This window comes from Budorcas taxicolor, chromosome 23 (genome assembly GCF_023091745.1).
Source record: "Budorcas taxicolor isolate Tak-1 chromosome 23, Takin1.1, whole genome shotgun sequence".
Lineage (NCBI taxonomy): Eukaryota > Metazoa > Chordata > Mammalia > Artiodactyla > Bovidae > Budorcas > Budorcas taxicolor.
The window spans coordinates 50,692,018-50,702,465 of NC_068932.1; the positions used below are offsets into that span (position 1 = coordinate 50,692,018).

The following is a 10,448-nucleotide window of genomic DNA, read 5'->3' on the forward strand; positions in this document are numbered from 1 at the left end:
CTGGACAGCGCGTCCCCGAGACCCCATCCTGAGGGCCATGGTCTACCAGGCGTTGGGACCGAGCCCAGGATGGCTGCCACCTGGGAACACTTTTCTCCGCAGAGAGAACTCTCCACGGTGATGTGGAGGAAGGGGTGCCCCGGGGCTGTGATGGGAGGGTGTCGTGAGTGGTGGGGACCCCCTACTTTCAAGCAGCCAGCTCAGCATCAGGCCAGGCCTCCCTGAGGCTCCAGAGGAGCCAGAGGGAAGTCATGCCTTTGCACTCAGGTTGGGGCCCAGAGCGGAAGCCCTGGTCTGCACGCAGCCTGAGCCCCTCGATGGGCTGGACGGGAGCAGGCAGCTCCTCCCAGCCCAGCCTCTCAGAGGTGAGCGATGGCCCTGGGCCCTGTCTAGACACAGCCTGAGCCCTTCAATGGGCTGGGCATGAGAAGGCAGCTCCGTGAGCCCAGTGGGGCCAACACCCTGGACCTGATGGGGCTCCTTGCCTGGTGGGCACTGAGGGGGCCCTGCCTTCAGGGGACACTCTGACTTCGAGGGGGACACTCTGCCCCGCTGAGCAGAGCTCTTCCTCAGACTCAGCTCTGCCAGCATCCACCCGAATCCTGGACTGTGCTTGTCCGTGACCTCTGGTCTGGGCAGTGGGCCCCTGCTTGTGGTGCCTGGGACGTGGTTCTAGGCAGCAATTGCATCTCAAACCCACATCCCTGGACAACTCCTGTGTGCACGCCAGGCCCGGTGTGTACGGGGCCCCACACCTCGTCTCCCAGGCTTGGCATGGAGTGGGGGTGGGGGTGCCAACCTCGCCAATACCAGCCGGTGCCCATCTTCCCGCATTTCCCAGTCACTGTGGTTTTGACCCGATTTAGCGACCGATGACGCTGGGCGCCTTTAGGGCATGTGTTGGCCATCTCTGTGCCTTCTCTAGTGGGATATGTGTTCAAGCATTTTGCCTACTGTCTCTTCGGGTCATTACTGAGTTATAGGAGCTCTTTATACATTCTGGATGCAAGTTCTTCGCCAGATGCATGGTTTCAGTGATTTCCTTCACCCTGTGGCTTTTCGTTTTCATGTCTTTTGAAATCCAGTCTCACTTTTTTTGAATTGTTGTGCTTTCCGTGTTGTATGCAAAAACTCTTTGCCTAACCCAGGGTCATGAGGTCTTACTCCTATGTTGTTGTGGAGAGTTTTATAATTGTAGTTTTTCTTTTAGGTCTTTGATTCATTTTGATCAAATGCGTCTTTTTTTTTAAATCCTTCCCACCTGTGGGTGCTGACTTCCCAGCATCATCACGTGTGGAGAAGGCTGACCTTTCCCCAGAGAGTTCCGTCTGTGCCTTTGTGGGAAATCAGCTGACGGTGAGTGTGATGGTTTATTTCTGGACTCTGGATTCTGTCCCACTGCTCCGAGCTCTGTCCTTGTGCCGACAGTCTTGATGGCTGTGGCCTTGCAGTCCATTTCTAAACTTACTTTGTTCTTCTTCGAGATTACTTGTCCTCTCCGAGGCCTTTGCTGTCTACGCAGTGGGTCCGGGTTTCAGCCTCTGCAGCTGCTGCTTCCAGCTGTCAGTGTCAGAACCTTCCCGAGCTTCTCGCCATCCCCCACCTGAGCCCCCATCAGGGCCTGGGGGTCCAGGGCTGCGATGCTCAAGGTGTTGGCCCTGTGGTGAGAAAGGGGCTTCTGCAGGTCAGCAGGCCGGGGTCTGGCTGCGTGCTCGGGGCTCGGTCACAGCGTCTGATGTCCCCCAGCGAGGGCACTCAGGGAGCTGAACTTCCAGAGAGTTGGGCCACCCAGGTAACTGGCCAAGGGGTACGCCTGGGTTGTCTCATGGAAGGGCTGGGCAGGACAGGTGGGCTTGAATTTTCTCTGTAAACAACCTCAAACCACATGCCGCATGGAAGCCCCTGTGTGTGTGTGAAGTCACTTCAGTCCTGTCTGACCCATGGACTATAGCCCACCAGGCTCCTCCATCCCAACTCCTCCTGGGGTGGGTTGCCATGCCCTCCTCCAGGGGATCTTCCCCACCCAGGGATGGAACCCGCCTCTCCTGCGTCTCTGGCCGGTGGGCTCTTTACCACTAGTGCCCCCTGGCCTCCCCTTCCAGACCAAGGCCAGTTGGGACTCGCCCCCCAGACAAAGCGTCATCCCTGCCTAGAGCCCTGGGCCAGGACCCAAGCGACGGCAGAGCGGAGCACCAGCCAGGACCAGGGCAGGGACCCGAGCTCAGGCCCAGATGTCCTGGGCCCTCGGGGACGCACATGGACGCACCCTCGTCAAAGCAGCCTGCGAGAGGGCATGCCTGCCACCAGCCTCTAACCCTCCAAACTGAAGCCACGGGTATGCTTCCAGCCTGGCTTGATGAGCGTGTCCAGGCTGATTTATGGAAAGGAATTTCCCCACAATACTAAACACATATGAAGATACCTTACCCCACCTGTCCATGGTTTTAAAGACTTCAGTGTGTCTCGTGGGTGAACCTCCAGTCTCAAGCCCTGAGATGGGTGGTGGGTGTTCCAGTGTGTCCCTGGGGAGGGGTCCCCTCGGTCACTCCTCTCGCCTCCAGCGACCGCAGGGATAACTGGCCCAGCCCGGGTACCCCAGGCCTTGCTGGGGCTCAGAGCTGCAGTGTGTGTGAGGACCGGTGCTGCTGGAATTGCGCTGTGGCTGTGTTCCTGCTGACCTCCTCCCCGGGGCTGGACCGTCACCGGCAGGAACAACACAGGTTCTCCTGGAAGGGAGCAGGGTGCTGGATGGATTCCGCCTCGCCTTTATTTCTGCTTTATTTGTGGTTTTCTCTAAATTCCCATTTTGTATACTTTACTTTCAAAACACTTTTAAGGGAGGTTTATAAAGGATCGTTTTTGCCTCGGAGAGAAAACAAAGAAACCTCCTGTTAAAAAGTGCCAATAAAACAGATGTCTGGCTGAACACTGAGGATTTTCTGTGGCTAATGGATTTTAACAGCCTAGATGTAGGAAGCATTTTTGACAATTAGGTCTAAACTATCTATATGTGAAAAGCTGCCATGACAACCTGGACGTTTCCCAGAGCCAGCGGGTGAGGGAGGCAGCCGGGCTGGTGTGCACGCGCTCCCCCTCCCCCAGGCTCATGCGCCCTCCCTGGAGCCAGGACCCCAGCTCTGCCTGTACCCAAGTCCAGCAGCAGTGTCCTGAGGCCCTGACAGCCGGTGGGAGGGCTCTGGCCCTCGTCCTGGGGTGGACAAACAAGCCCCCTTCCCTGGGCCCCAGTCCATGAGTGGATGGACAGGGCGCCCCTCCCCTGAGCCCCAGTCCATGGGTGGATGGACAGGCCACCCCTCCCCTGAGCCCCAGTCCATGAGTGGATGGACAGGGCGCCCCTCCCCTGAGCCTCAGGTGCTGCGAGAGCCCCTAGGGTGCTGGCGCCTGCCCTTCACCTTCACCCTGGGGGCAGGCACCGTCCACTGGATAGCCTGACCCAAATCCCTCGGGGGGCCACAACCCCCAGAGCCGGCCCTGCCCGCAGGGGCCCCAGAGGTAGCGTCTACTGTCAGCTGTGTCTGGAGTTCAGGGGCGCCTCTCGCCAACCCTTGGCCTTCACACCCAGAGTCGGGGCGGGGTGGCTCCCACCAGCAAGGGGGTCACCAGCCTCTGACTGGCCCCAGGGTTCCTGCGCTGGCAGCCCCCAGGCAGGGGCAGCAGCCTAGAGGGGGCAGGGGTGCCCTGTGGGCCCCCATCACCTCTGCCAAGGTTGTCACCATGGTTACCTCGACCAAGTTCCCTCACCTTTCCTGCAAGGCTTTCTCTCAAGAAAGTGAGTTATTTGGTACACTAGAATTTTCCCATGCTCTGTTGAGTTTCAGGCCCTCCCAGGGGTGAACCCTGAGGTTTCCTGAAAAACCCACCCCCTGAGCCCGCAGGAAGCACCCATGTGTTTGCAGGGGTGGTGCCGACCGCCCTGGTGTGAACACCACCGAGGCCTCAGCAGGATAGCGGCCAGAAGATCACCCGCGGCCTGGCCCAGGCCTGCCCGGTGTCCCCGGACCAGCCAAGGTCTCTGCCTGGATGGGGAAACGAGCCGGCTGGGCCGGGATGGAGCGGAGGCTGCCCCTACCCGCACGGTCCCCCGCCCTCCTGGCCTTCTTGTCTGGACATTTAAAGCGGAGACTGTGAGGACAGGAGGGCTTGCGACTCAGCTTCCTAGAGCGTATTCATCCGTCCCAGCCGCTGTAACAAACATCCGGCTCTCAGCACAGTTTACTTCTCACTCACATCCCGCCCAGGCCAGTCGAGGGGCCTTGCCTCAGCGGTCACTCGGGAGCCTGGCTCCGTCTGTGTATCGGCGCACACGTGTGCACACGGGCCAGGCCCGCCCTTGGGCGCGACGGACCACGGTCACCCCAGGTGGCCCCCGGCCCCGCCGGCCCTGTGCCGCCCCCGCGCCGCCCCCACCAGCCTCCAGCGCTCAGTTCCTCTGTGACGTCATGGTCGTGTTGCGGACACTGGCTTGCTGTGTTTAAAGGAATCTGACAGCTTACAAGAAGCGGGGAGCGCCTCTGCACACGCAGCCGGGGGCCTCAGAGCGGCCTGGGCCCCACCCGGGGGACCTCCCCACGCGGCCGCTGCGAGCGCCTCGCCACCCGCCGCCCCCGCCCTCCTCACCCCCCTCAGGGAGAGCGACCCAAAGGAGCGGGGGGAGAGCAGAGGCCGGGAGCCCCCTGCTCCCACCCTGTGAACCATCCAGAGGAACGCGCGGACTCAGACGACTGTGAAGCCTGGGGGAGAGAAGCGGGCGGGGAGGGTGAAAGGCAGCCCCCGCAGAGACGCTGGGGCCAGGACGGCGCGTTTCTGTGAGAGGTCCCGCTGCCGCCAGATTGTAGGAAACGTCCTTGTGTCTGGAGCACGGGTACTTTTTTGAATCTGGGCTTTTATATTTAATGAAAAGAGCGCATCGTCCAGTCAGTGGTGCAGCCGCTGCTGAAACGTGACCACTTTCTATTCTTGGTGGACTCTGGTCACCCGGCCGCAGCCGCCTTTAACTGTCGAGTCTCGGCCGCCCTGGAGCCCACCAGTGTGGCTGGAGGCGCCCCGGGTGCCCCACCGTGGCCCCCTGACCCGGGCAGCGCTCACTGCGGAGGTCAGTTCTGGGTGACGGTGGGGTCAGGTCCCCAGGACTGCGTTTCTGGACACCCGGCTGGTGGAAGCGCACACTGGCACGTCAGGATGGGGCATGCTGGCTGCCATGCCCGGGACCGTCTCTTCCCATGGAGCCGGGAGCCACCTGAGGGGGCATCTCATCATGCCTAGAAGCCCACAGATGCCTCGACCGTGCAGGGAAGGGGCCACGACGGGGCCCAGGAGCCTCAAGCTCGCCGGCGTCTCCCTCTGGGCCTGGACACCAGGACGGCACACGTCGGGACTGCCGGGCTTGTGCGGCCAGGAAAACATCAGACCAGGACAAGGAGTCACCATGAAAACCTCCACCAGCCCTCCTCCAGCTCCACCCCCAGCCCCCGCCCCCGCCCTCCACCCCTGCTCAGAGGGTGCGAGGAAACATCCACCCGGAAACATCCTGAAACAAGCTCTAAACTGTGAAACAGCCTCCCCCGCCGACTCCAGTGAGAAGCCGGAGGGCCTTCCTCTGCCTCATGCGGACTCAGCACGGATGTCAGTGGGGGCGGGCCGTGCGGCCAGCCTGTCTTTTCTCAGGGACCTGGCGGTCTGCATGCTGGGCGCTAGGAGGAGACAGGTCACGGCAACTCTGGGAGGCGCCCTCGGCCCCAACTGGGCGCTGCCCCCTCTCTGGTTGCTGCAGGTCCTGGAGAGTGTGGGCCAATCGGGGTGGGCAGACTCCAGGCTGCAGCCATGTCCTGAGTTGCCCACTTTCAGCTCAGCCTTGGGGGCCCTGACCACCTGATGCCGCCTTGTGGACACCTCTTTGTCCCAGAGAACCGCCTCTGTGAGGGTCCCTCGGGGGCAGGCTCTCATCCCAGGGGGGACCCAGAGGCCGCTGCCATCTCCCGGATCGGCCGCCCTGTCCTCCGGTGCCCTGGCCGCCTTTGTGGGGAGGGAAGGGGCAGGTGCCTTGGCCCCTCTGCACCGCCAGGAGACCGCGCCTCGGGCCACATGGATCTTAAAGACCCAGGAGTGCGTGTCCATACAGACAGTGTATTAGCTCAGCGAGGGAGCTTCTTTGCTGTGTGTTTCCAGCAAAGAGCCCCCAAGAGTGACCAAGGGGCTAGAACCCAGTGTCCACACCTCAGCGCTGCCCACAGAGCCTCGGGGCAGGGGCTGGGCTCATCCGCGCACGCAGATAGCGGCGGGAGACCAAGCGGCCGTCGGATCCGAACTTCAGAGGCACAAGAGCCACTCTTTCCAGCTCGTCTGTTGTGGCATCGGGACGTGCTCACACCGAGACAATGTTCATCTGAAATTCAAGCTCCCCTGGGCACCCTCCTCTTGGTTGCTGAATCTGGCAGCTGCTGGCCACAGTCCCAGGTAGCAGGCGGCAGCTGCCCCGTGTTTGTAGACGCAAAACCAGAGAGTGGAGACTGGGGTGCAGCCTGAGGGCCCAGGACCTGGCTCAGACCGGCGGCGGCCACAGGCCGGGGCCCGGCGTCGAGGAGCAGAGGGCCCTCTGTCGGCTCCGGCCCAGAGCTGGGCGGAAAACGTCATCCCTCCTGCAGTGGACGGAGGGACAGCATGAGCTGCTCGGGGGCCACGGCTGCAGAAGAGCTTCTGAGAAAGTGTCACCCGCCCCCTGCCCCATCACCCCCGCCCCTCATCCCGTCACCCTGCCCTCCACACCCCGTACCCCCACACCCCGCCCCATCACCCCCGTCACCCCCAACCCCTGCACCGTCACCCCACACCCCGCCCCGTCACCCCCGTCACCCCCATCCCCCGCCCCGTCACCCCCGTCCCCCACCCCGTCACGCCCGCGCCCCCCACCCCGTCACCCCCGCCCTATCACCCCCGCTTCCCCGCACTGTCAGCCTCGTCCCCGCACCGTGACAGGTCCGGGAATAGCCCGTGCCCCCTCCACCCGCCCCCCGGGACATTTGCGATGAGACTGTGAGAAGCCCTTTGGGTTGGGGCCTGGGCGGGTGACAATCCTCTGTAAAGGTGGTCAGAGCAAGCTGGCAGGGTGGTCCTGGGCACTCTGTCCTCGCTGGACCAGGAGGGGAGTGGCCGTCCTGCCTGGCAGGGAGCGGGGCTCTGCCGAGGTCGTCTCCACAGGCCAGACTCCAGCACACCTGGCAGCCTTCTGCTTGCGGCGCCTTTGGGAAGCGTGTGCGTCCATCCTGCACTTCAGGGTTTCACCCCCGCCTCTCCAGGCACCCCCTACCCCACCCCATCCTGCTGCTCCGGGGGAGGGCGGCCTGGGCTCTCAGCCGCCTGAGGAGGCCCCTCCTAGCCTGCTCTCTGCAACCTGTGTGGTCTGAGAGGCACAACCCCCCTGCCTTTCGAGGAGCCCCCAGTGAGGGAGGCCACCTGCACTGGTGCAGCCTTGGGGTCCGCCCAGGACCTGGCCTGAGAGACCAGAACCAGGGTTGGGTCCCGAGGAGAGACTCTGGTCGCCATGCAGGGGCCCCATGCTGGGTGAGCCCCCGAGGCCTGGCTCCCACACAGTTGGGTCCTGTGAGCATCGACCCCAAGACCTCCGCACACACTAGGGCGCTGCTCGGCTCAGGTCTGGGCTGACGGCCATGAGACGGCGAGCGCAGAGCTTTCCCGGAGGCCTGTGTCTGAGCGCTGTAGAGACAGCCTCCCAGGCGGGCTCTCCCCCAGCGGGCGGGCGGGCTCTCCCCCGGCGGGCGTTGTGAAGTCCGCACAGTTGTCAGGTCTCCCTTGAGGGTCCCCAGTGGGCGGTGGAGGAGCTGACCCGGGTCCCAGGACATCGTTCCCAGGACCCACCCGGGGAGAGGCGATGCCCCAGGGGATGGGGAGCAGACCCATCAGCCCCGGGGGGTGTCCTGTGCAGTGAGGGCTGAGGGGGAACCACGAGAGGAGCGGCCGGGGGACGAAGCACCAGCGCCGACCTGCGGGGTCTTCATGGCAGGTTTCAGTTCAGAATCAAGGACACTGCCAAGCCCTGAGGACCATGGACTGTAGAGGGGAGGGTCCTCCTGGGGGGTTGGGGGGCCAGGTGGAAGCAGGCTTGGGGGCCCGGCCCTGGGGGTGCTGGTCCCAGGCCCAGTGCTCAGCCCTGCAGGATGGGGAAGCGCTGCGTCCTCACCAGGGCCCTACCTGCCCTGTGTGTGTGTCTCCCGGACCAGACAGCGCAGTCCCCAGGCCGAGGAGGTGATCCCCAAGGCCCCAGGCAGGGCTGCCCGTTCCGGCCAATCCCCTCCTAGTGCCTGGCACCGTCCCAGGCCAGGGCAGCCACTTCCGTGCCTGAATGCCACTTGGGAGTCGCCGTGCAGGACCCCTCACCCCCCATGATGGCCTGACACCCGGTGTGTTCCCCGCCCCCCGACCTGGAGCAGCACCTCCCAGCTGGGTCCCCTCCGGAGAGCCAAGCTCTGTGCCCGGCGGCCCGCACGGCCCTGCCGCTCCCCTGCAGCCACACACGGCTGACGGGCTCGACCGGGTGAGGCCCAGAGTCCCTGGGAGATGCTGTCTGCTCCAAATGTCAGAGACAAGCGGGCCTTCACAGGGCGCGGGGCACAGGCGCATGCATTGCACACGCACACATGTGCACAGCCACACGCACACGCACCGACGCCCCCACGCACACGCATGCACACCTTGGTGCACACCTGCACACATTCACACTCACCCACGTGCACGCCATCCCCGGGAGTCCTCTGGACTCGTTTGCTACCAGCGCCAACCCTCCTAGCTGGAGTTTCTCAGCTGAAACCTCGGGGCAGCTCATCCCAGAGTCTGCTCATCCGGCGGCCGGCGCCAGAGGGCAGACAGGCAGGTGAGCAGGGAGGGGGCCCCGCAGGGGTGCCCGGCAGTGTCCTCAGGACTCTGCTGCAGCAGCTCCTGTGTGGGGAGAAAAGGATTTCTTGACCTGGTGTACACCCTTCCCTGCTGCAGCCCAGACTGATGATCTGATTTTAACTCTATGGTTTTATCCAGGGTGGGATTTTTTCAATGAAAGGATTTTCTACCCTTAAAAAGTATCATTTTGCTTTTGTAAAGTCGGCAGAGGAGCCCTGTGATTCCTTGTTCCGTGCATTTTATTGAGCCAGGAGGCTGGAGCTTCGTTCTGACAGTTTAATGTCTAAAGTCAGCTGAGGCTGCCCCAGCAAGATGCTCTTTCTGAACAAATGAAAAGATACATCTTTACAGATTGAGATAAAAAGTGATGCTGTTTGAGTCTGAAACGTTTTCTCTTTTCATGTTGTGTAAATGTGCGCCATCCCCCAACCCCAATCCTCCCCTGCAGCGTCCAGGCTCCAAAGCTCGGGTCTGAATGCCGTCAGGCAAGTGGCCAGCCAGGACCCTCCACTGGCCGAGTAATTGACTGCACCCTCTGCCGGGACGCGATGCTGGGCGGGGACAGGCTGCGGTGGGGGCCAGGGAGGCTGCAGGAGCTCACTGCCTCCCGGTGATCCAAGAGGAAGCAGGCCCGCCCACGGCTGGCACAGGGTGCGGGCTTGATGCAGGGGTGCTGAGCAAGCTGGATGGGTCCTCAGACACAGGTGAGGACACCGAGGAGGCGCCCGCCGCACGGGTGCAAGGATGGGCCCCGGGAGCAGGCCGCCGCAGCCAAGGCCACAGGTCAGGGGCGGGGCTGGAGCTGGGCCCTGTCCCGGTCGGTCCCGCTCAGGTTGCCACACAGCGGTTCTCTCCCGCCCAGACCATGCCTCAGATCATCCACCCGGATTTAGGTTCTGATCCTCTTCGGATGTGTCCACACAACGACGCAGCCACGAACAGAAACGTTTCCAGAGGGAACACTGACCCAGATGCCCCCTGGGAGCCAAGACCCAGCTCTGGTGTGGGCTCTGCGGGGGCAGCCTGGACGGAGGGTGGAGCGTCACCCTTCCCTCCACATGGTGGCTGGGGGACCACAGGGTGCACTGCCTCTTGAGACCAACCCTGTGAGCACCACCTGGAAAATGTCCACCTGCTCCAATCCCTCTCTGCACCAGGAGATGGTTCTGACGCTTGGACATGCACAGGCTGACGCCTGGCTGACCTCGGTTCACGCCTGGCTCACACCCCGTTCACACTTGGCTCATCTTGGCCCACGCCTGGCTCACGCCTGGCTCCAAGGCCAGGAACAGTGTCCTAAGGGAAGGCTCGCTCTGTCCCCATCAGGCTGCAGAGAGACTTATGGCCCCCACACCAGGCCTGCATCATCCTGTGAATTAGGAGCATTTCTCGGTAAACATGTTTCTCTGTAGCCCTTCAAAGGTAGTGTCAGTGAGCCTGGAAGCTTCTGAATCACGTATGCCGGTCAAGGAGAGTGTGGATGGACATTTAAACTCCTCTCAGAATTCCGGTTCTAAACA

The 10,448-nt window shown here is 62.7% G+C and overlaps 1 long non-coding RNA gene across 1 annotated transcript; it reads left to right on the forward strand.

The window, feature by feature from the left end:
- Positions 1 to 1,354: 1,354 nt before the first annotated feature.
- Positions 1,355 to 2,926, forward strand: LOC128067851 (uncharacterized). Its single transcript, XR_008201432.1, has 2 exons — positions 1,355 to 1,792; positions 2,103 to 2,926. It is a non-coding gene; the product is annotated as an uncharacterized LOC128067851 (long non-coding RNA).
- Positions 2,927 to 10,448: the final 7,522 nt, after the last annotated feature.